General features: G+C 52.5%; 1 protein-coding gene across 2 annotated transcripts in view; it reads right to left on the reverse strand.

Moving 5' to 3' along the window:
- The window catches only part of DAAM1 (dishevelled associated activator of morphogenesis 1), a 94811-nt gene extending 94050 nt beyond the window's left edge, over window positions 1–761 (reverse strand). For both annotated transcript variants that reach the window (XM_066551975.1, XM_066551974.1), the window contains exon 1: window positions 660–761. The gene's annotated coding sequence lies outside the window, so the exon portion shown is untranslated. The remainder of the gene's footprint in view (window positions 1–659) is intronic.
- Between the last annotated feature and the right edge of the window lie 7495 nt (window positions 762–8256).

Here is an 8256-nt window from a genome sequence, read left to right on the forward strand (position 1 = left end):
TCAAAATCCTACTCCCACCCCAGCTCCCACATCAAAGCATCGGCTGGACAAGAGCACGCCTGCAGCAAAACGTGTGACACCAGCACCAGAGGCTTGGCACATACACACCATGGGGCAGCCCCAAACTGCTGTGCCTGTGGGGAGGCACTCAGGAGCCTGAGGCCCCCCAAAGCCCGCGGGAGCCCCATCGGGGGGGGTCACATCGGTGGTGTGGGAGTCGCCGCAGGGGTGGGAGCCGCCGTGCCAGCCGGCGCCGGGGCTGCAGCAGCCTCCGGAGGCGTTGCCATGGAGAAGGCAGCGCAGCAGCAGCATCCCGCATCCCACGCCCCCGCGTGGGCGCCCCCTGACCGGCACCGCCCGGGACACGGGACACGCCGGGGCCGGGGGACACGGGACACGCCGTGCTCCGGGGCGCCGGCAGCGGGGCGGGCGCCGAGGGGCCCGGGCGCTCCCCTCAGGGCAACAGCTCCACGCAGCGCCCGGGGCGGGGTGGGACGCGGGCTCGCCTCCCTCCGCACGGCGGGGAAAAGGCAGAAAAGCGCCGTCCCCCGCCCCGCTGCCGGCTCTCCCGAACCCCTCCCCAGCACGGCTACGGGAGAAGGGCAACACACTCCGTCGAACCGAGAGGGGAGGAGCGCCGAGGGGCTCGGAGGACTCACCGCAGCGCGGCCGCCGTTCCTGCCGGGGCGGAGGGCTCGGTGCCCGCGCTCCGCCCGCCGTTCCTGCCGGGGCGGAGGGCTCGCTGCCCGCCGTTGCTGCCGGGGCGGAGGGCTCGCTGTCCCCGGCCCGCCCGCCGTTCCTGCCGGGGCGGAGGGCTCGCTGCCCGCCGTACCTGCCGGCGCGGCGCTGCGCTGCGCGGCGCGGAGCCCGCCCGGCCCCTGCCCACAATGGGCCGCGCCCGCCCCGCCCGGCGCGCTGGCGTCACCGCCCGCCCGCCGCCGGCACTGCGAGCGAGTGACGCGCGGGGCGGGGGCTCCGCCGCCGGGGCTGCCCTGCTGGGGGTGCCGCAGCTGCCGGAGCTTCTGCCGGGAGGTTTTACCGGGGGCACCGCACCGAGGGCACCGCACCGGGACGCTCCGCTGCGGGCCCCGCTTCACTGCCCGTGCTGCAGAGGAGGCGCAGGGCAGGCGGGAGGGTTTATCCCGCCGAGCGGCGAGGGTAAAGTTTCAGCCGGCTGGCGACATGGGCGACACGGACACGCGGGTTCTGTGTCGCAGCTGCCTGGGGGAGGCCTCCCAAGATGCGGCAGGCTCCGCTTGGATTTAAGAAATCAATTTTCCAGGGGTTCCCATTTCACGTGAATCAGAGCAGCGATTGGACACACGGTTGGATTCCCACGTGCATGGGAATAACCTCGCTGCATGAGATGGCAGAAGGAGCGGTTTGTGTTCTTGGTGCAAATCAAATCTCAGATCAAATTAATAGTGTGGAACACTGTACCTTAAGTAAACTTTTTTTTTTTTTTTTTTTTGAGAACAGGTCAAGCTATTTACATCTTGATTTTTTTTTTTCTTTCTTGGCAACAACTATATAGGAAGGTCTGAAAGGCAGGAAGGGATTTACTGTGATTGTGTTTCATATGGAGTCTGCACAAAAATTGATGCAGGGACAAAGGAAAAGCCAGTGTTGGGAAAGTAAAGAAAGAGCATCCATAGAGTTGATACCAAAATGTGGAGTAAAATTAACAGAGTCACAGAAGGGCTTGGGTTGGAAGGGATCTTCGAGATCATCTTGTTCCAGCCCTCCTGTCATGGGCGGGGACAGCTTCCACTAGAACAGGTTCTCACTGGCCTTTTCCATCTGTGCCTTAGCTTTCCTCACCCCATCCCTAAACATCAAAATCGTATCCCTGTACTCTTCCTAGGTCATCTGTCCCTGCTTCCACTGACTGTTCATTTGCTTCTCACTCCTCAGTTTGAGGAGCAGGTCTCTGCTCAGCCATGCTGGTCTCCAGCCTGCCTTGCTTGAATTCTTGCCCATTGGGTGTTGAAGCAAATGGGAGGCAACAATCACAGAGGCAGTTTTGGGATAAAAGGTGTCAAGGGCAGGTTTTCTGGAGCAGCAAACCCAATGGTGGTGTTGTGAAACTGGTGGGACAAGAGGATAAACATCTGTACCCAGGCACAGGTTTTGGCAAGAGAAATTATAATTCACAAAATCTACCACAGTCCTTGATGGAGCCAAATATGTGGTAGATCTAATGGATATAAGAGATATTGATTTCCTAAAGGCTCTGACAAAATCCTTCATCAAAAGATATTGAGGGGAGTAAGGAGCCATGAAAAAAGCCTCAGTGGTTTTTAGGCAGAAACCACAAAGGCCAGACTGGGGTGGTCAGTGTGCACTGGAGTTATGAGATGGGGAATTTCACAGAGATCTGAGCAGGGATCTGTGCTCAGCATCTTCATCAGTGATGTAGGAGTGAGGGTGGGTGGGGACATGGTGATGGCTTCTGGTGACACTGAGCTGCTTGGAATGGCCAATGGCACCAAAGCGCAGCGAGACCTCGGGATGCTCAGTGACAAAATGACAGATGAAATTCTCTGGAGACAAATGTAAGTGATGAGCCTCACAGGGAGCACTCCTAACATCATGCAAACAGCAACGGGCTCTGAACTGACTGCAGCCCCTCAGGAGAAAGATCCCGGATTATAACAAGGAATTTGATGAAAGCATCAACTCATTGCTGAGTAGCAGTCAAGAAAGCAAATAGATGGATAGGAGTTAATGAGGAAAGAGGAAAAAGTGCTGTACAAATTCCTGGTTTGCTCTCCTCTTGAATGCTGTGAGCAGCTGTGGCCTCTGTTCTCACCAAAGAACTGGTGATCAAAGATAGGGAGCATTTTTCACTGAGGTAAAGGGTTAGGCCAGGACTATTCAATCCAGTATTTCTATACAAGCCTCAGGCTCAGGAAGTCCTGGAGCTGTGTGCAGCCTGCTGTGAGCTTGGAGAGTTTATGGGAAAATATCCCTGAACACTTCTCATACCCCTGGCTTATCATGCACCATTGGCTATGAGAGGATGCTGGGCAAAATGGTCCCTGCCTCCATCCCAGCACAGCTTTTCTTTTGCTCTTCCATTCATCTTTTTTTTCCTCCATAAAATGCCTTCCCAGGACCCCCCTTCCCACTCTTCTCCTCCTCAAGGACTTTTGTTAACCATATAGTGATGGTTTCATCTGCAAGCTCCCAGCCTGGGTAAGTATCAGCTTAATGGTTGGCATCTGGAATTGCATCTTCCTCATCAGAACTGCTCAGCCATTTTCTGGTGACTGCCTCCTCAGAGCTTGTTTGGACGCTGCTTATCAAACCCCATTGTGTTGCTTTCCTGCTTGTTTTTCCAACAGCCGCCTATTAAATTAAGCTCCTGTATTCAGACAGGAAAACCCAATAAGCAGCTGCCCAGAGCCTTTCTGGATAAGTAGGACACATGCAATAGTCATAGTGGAAGACTGATGTGCATCCGGCCCCGAGAAAGGGAGACCACGGGTACCAAGCCTGCTTGGAAAATAATCCCTGTAAATGCCTTGTAACAGGAGGGGTTGGCAGGGTTTGCTTATTGGATGAAAAACTAAACCAGGACTTTCTCAGGGCTGAGGGAAAGAAAATGGGTTTCTTGTTCTAAATCTGTAAGAATATACTTGGTAGCCTTCGTCTTTAGATGCTCACCAGACCCTAATAAATGTTCTCTGAGACCAATCCATGTCAGATCAATACTGTCTTATCCCTGGGGAAGAGTTTTTATGTGTTCCAGTGAAACCTAAAAGGACACTCTTTATTCAGTTGACAGTAATGGAATATGGAACCCATCCCCTTACAAAAATTAAGTAAAATTGATTTTGGAGGGAAAAAAGCCCTCTCGAGGTTATAGTCTTTCATGTTGCACAGATGATATGCTCAGCAGAAAAACAGGGCACAGCTTTTATTTAATTGTTGTTCTGGTTAAACCTAAGACTTGCACCAAAAGAACAAAATCGCCACCTGAGCCCCTACCACCATCCCAGACCATGGGAGCTTGTGGGAATATTTCCATCACAGCAATCAGGGCTGTTTTGGTTCAAAGGTAGGAGACAGCATTATGCTTTTTGTTCTTTGATATGAGGTTTTTAGAGTACTTAGAGGACATTTAGAGGTTCCGTATCTGGGCTGGGATGCTCTGTGTGAAAACAAACCACACCCTAAATCAATGTTATCTCCAACAGCACCAAGCCCATTCTCACCCCAGGGTTCACATCAGCTCCCTGCAGCTGGCAGGGGGAGGCAAAGCTTCAGAGTAACATTTCATAGCCCCAGAAGGGAAAATAAAACACGTTCCCAAGGCAGGACTCAGCTGGCTGGGAGCATTAGCAAAGACTCAGTGGATTTAGGCCCTGATTTTGCAAAGTCCTTAAGCTTGTAAGGAATTTGTAATTTGCTTGTAAGCAAATTCCCATCCGCTTCAGTGGCATTTAATCACATGTACATAAGTACTTTATGGCGTACCAGGGAGTTGTACCTTGGTGGAGGTGGGGCTATCAGGAGCCCAAGCAACCAAATTCTTTTCCAGTGTGTTCAGAGAAGGGTAAAATCATGAAATCATATTACAGAATCATAGAATGGTTTGGATTGGAAGGGATCTTAAAGATAATCTAGTTCCACCCCTCGTCATGGGCAAGGACACTTTCCACTAGACCACTTGCTCAGTGCCCCATCCAGCTGGTCTTTCTAAAAAATAAAAAATGTAAGAAACAATTGGAGAGCAGATTGTGAGACTTACTGTAAACAGTTACAACAAGGTCTTGCTCCAGCCCTGCCCTGTCTAAAGCCACTCTGCTGGGAGATGCTGGGAGAGCACAACCTCTCCTGGCTGCTTTACCTGAAAGAACACCATGCCCTGTGGGAAACAGATGACTCAGATGAGTGGCAGAGAGATATAAAGCACTTGTAAGTGTGCTGGGGTGTAGGAAGCTTTAAATCATCTCAGTGCCTTGGTCAGGGCCCTCCAGTCCACCCCTCTCTGTGCTCTGTCATCGCCTTCCTCCCCTCTCCACTGGTCCCTGCAGCTGCCAGAAGCCCCTCACGCTTCCTTTGCCATCCATCCTCCTGCCTGTCTCCTGTGAGATGCTGCATGTGTGGCCATGCCCTGGTTTGGATCATCTTGCTGCTACCTGGTGTGTCTTTGGCAGGCTCCTGACACTCAGCTCCTGATTGCTCACAAAGCCAGGGGTCAATCTTCCTCCCTGGATTGTCCTGTCAGTGCCAGGCTTCACCCACAGCCTTGTGCCAGCCTCACATGCTGGGTTTGGGGGAACATGTGTTGTTCAGGGTGGCTGGAGGGCTCTGTCTCTTCCCCCTAGACTTCCCAACACAGCTAGAAAACAAGCCATTCCTGATTAGGGACTTTGCCCAGGTCTTTTTCCTCCTCCCTATTCCTAGAGATGACTTGCACTGAATTGCTGCAAAAGGTACCAAACAAACAACAATAACAAAAAACACCAGAGCAAATTCTCAATGGATGAAAGTTCAGTGCCCTGTTTTCTTCCTCCCATCCTTGGTTATTTATCTGCTGAGAGCAGGAAAGGAGGTGAGATGAAGGGTAGCATCCAGGGAAGAGGTGAGGCAGGAGGAAGAGGAGTGAAGGGGTGGGAGAGGGGTGTAAATCAGTGCCTCTCTCTCAAGGCCAGAGACTGCTGCAGATTTCCACCAGCTGTTGCTGGGGCTGTCAGAGAAGGCTTTAACAGGGATGTGTGCACACACAGCCTACAGGGAGAGCTGCTTTTATTTGTTCACATCTAGCAGGGGTTGAATTTATTGCCTTTGCAGAGGGGCCAGCAAAAAGCCAGAGCATCACTTAAATCCCATTTAAAACCTCAGATTAAGGCTTTGCAGGAAGGGAAAACAGGGAGGTGGAAATAGCCTGGCCAGATCTGGCTCCATTGCTTGGGCTACAAATCCACATGGCTACAACAGCCAGGGGGACAAGTGAGGCTGTTGTTTTATCAGTGGAGCATCCTTTGCTCCAGATCTGTAGCAGCAACAGAGTGAGGAAGTGCCAAGTCACCTTACACTCATGATGAGCCTCCAGCTTCTTATTGCAGCATAAAACCCCCAGGTCACTGGGTGGGTCCCAATTCTGCCATCCATTAAGGAAAGAAACTTATCCAAAGGAATTAGGAGCCCTCATCAAGGGCCTACCTGCATTTGGAATATCTTAATCCTCATGATTTTTGGCATGATTCAATATTCTGTATGATGCCTAAACCAGTTCTTGGCAGAATTTGTCCAAAGTGACTCAGCCAAGGTCACTCTGAGAGTCTGTGGAATGGCTCACAGATACCCCAAGTCCTGGCTGAGCACAATAAATCACAAAACCCTCTCCATTTTGCTCACTATTTTGGTCCCCCTGATTTGTCCTGCATCATTAAATTTTTACAGTGCCTGACTCCAGATGACTTAAAGTTTGTGCCTCCTGTCTCCAGTAACTGCAGAGCTAAGAGGTTTTGTTCCTCCCAGCACAAGGGCTGGAATGTGAAGACTCAGCGAGCAGCACAGGCAGGAATATTTCTCCCATCCCTGACAGCTGTGTAACTGGACATACATGCTCCTGGTATCTTTCAGAGCATCAGTGTGGCTTTTACACGTCCTGCTGCTGCATTTTTTTTTTATAATCAGCAGAATTCAGGACAGATCTGTTTACAGGACTTGAGCAGCGATGTTGCAGCCAGCAGAGCAGCAGGGTCCTGTTGCATCCCTGCCAAGAGGTCACATCCTGCATGGATGGAGCAGCACAGGACTGCTCCAGCCTCCCTGCTCCATCCCTGGGCACTCCTGGGGTGACATCAGCACCATGAGATCATCTCTCTTTGACTGGCTAGATTTTCTTACAGGTTTTCCCTGGAGGGCTTCTGGTTACTCTCCAGTTGCAGTCTCTCTGCTGGACTCCTGCAGGCTCGTGTTCCCTTTTCCACGATGCCCAGATGTTGCTCCACCCCAGGGTCTCCATGCAGCTGTGGTTCCATCAGCTGTCAGAGCCACTGTGCTGGGAATGTTTGTGATGGGGAGGTATTGCAGCCACCTCTGGCTGATCCAGGCTGTACCCACAGCAATAGCCCTACTGGAAAGTTTTCCTGGCTTGGCATGGGGTTGGACTCTGCAGGAAAGGTCTCCTCTTTCCTCTGCTCAGCCTTTTCTCTGCCCAAGCACACAAACCTCTCCTCCTCCATCTGCCTTGCAGGAATTTTAGGTCCATGCACAAGACTCTGGCTGATATCCTGGCAGGAAGTCCTCAGTATCTAAAAGCTGCCCATGGCTGGTGATGCTCAGAGGTCTCAGACTCAGGTTGCAGCCTTGGGAGAGCAGCACCTCCCTGGCACAGGGGGAGGCCTGGGAGTGCAGGGATGAGCACCTGGGGCGTTAGGAGGTGTGGCAGTAACAGCAGCCTCCCTGTATCACTGTGGTGGATGGAACCCTGAAAATGCCCTCACTGCCTCAGATTACTGGTGACAAAAGGGTGTTGCTAAACTGGCAGAGAGGGAAATCACAGTCACAGCAACAGCAAGAGGGACCTCCCCAGCTGCAACCTCCTTAGTCATAGCTGGATTACCAACCCCATCCTTATATTTTCCATGGGGGCGGCATGAGTAAGAGCTGACTCCTAGGGATGTCTGTTGCCTCCAGAAACCCTCAAGGAGAGAAATGCTGATGGGACTATCAGGCTTGGCTTTTCATCCCCTTATGTGATTGTGCAAGGTCTGGGGTGGTGTCTCAGGTACAGGACAGAGCCAGCCTGGGGGGGCAGGATGTTGAGGACTGCCCCAAGCATCCCCCAAGGCAGTGCCACTGAGAGGGGATGGGCACGCACGGTTCAGCCTTTTCCACAGTATCTGCAACACTTCAGTCCCTCCAGAGATTGCATTTGGGACATGGACTTGCCTTGGAGAAGATCCCCCAGCCCCTCCAGCTCTGTCCATGGCTCTCCCTGTTTTGACCAATGGGAAGTTGGGAGTGAGATCAGATCCTGTGAGTGTCTCAATATCTCCCAGATGCTGGTTTATGTATAAGGGACAGTACAAATTATGAGCATAGGGCTCAAACACAAACCAAGTCTCACAGGTCTCTTCACAGTTCCTAGCCATGGGTATTCCAGAAGCCTCAAGACCCTGGCTCAGCCTCTCCATGGCCAGCTGGGTTTTTGGGGTGCAGGACAGGGAGATGGCAGCCCCCAGCTCCCTCCAGGACCAGGGGCTGCACCCAGACCCCAGCGTGATCCCCCTCTCT

This window comes from Molothrus aeneus, chromosome 6 (assembly GCF_037042795.1).
Source record: "Molothrus aeneus isolate 106 chromosome 6, BPBGC_Maene_1.0, whole genome shotgun sequence".
Lineage (NCBI taxonomy): Eukaryota > Metazoa > Chordata > Aves > Passeriformes > Icteridae > Molothrus > Molothrus aeneus.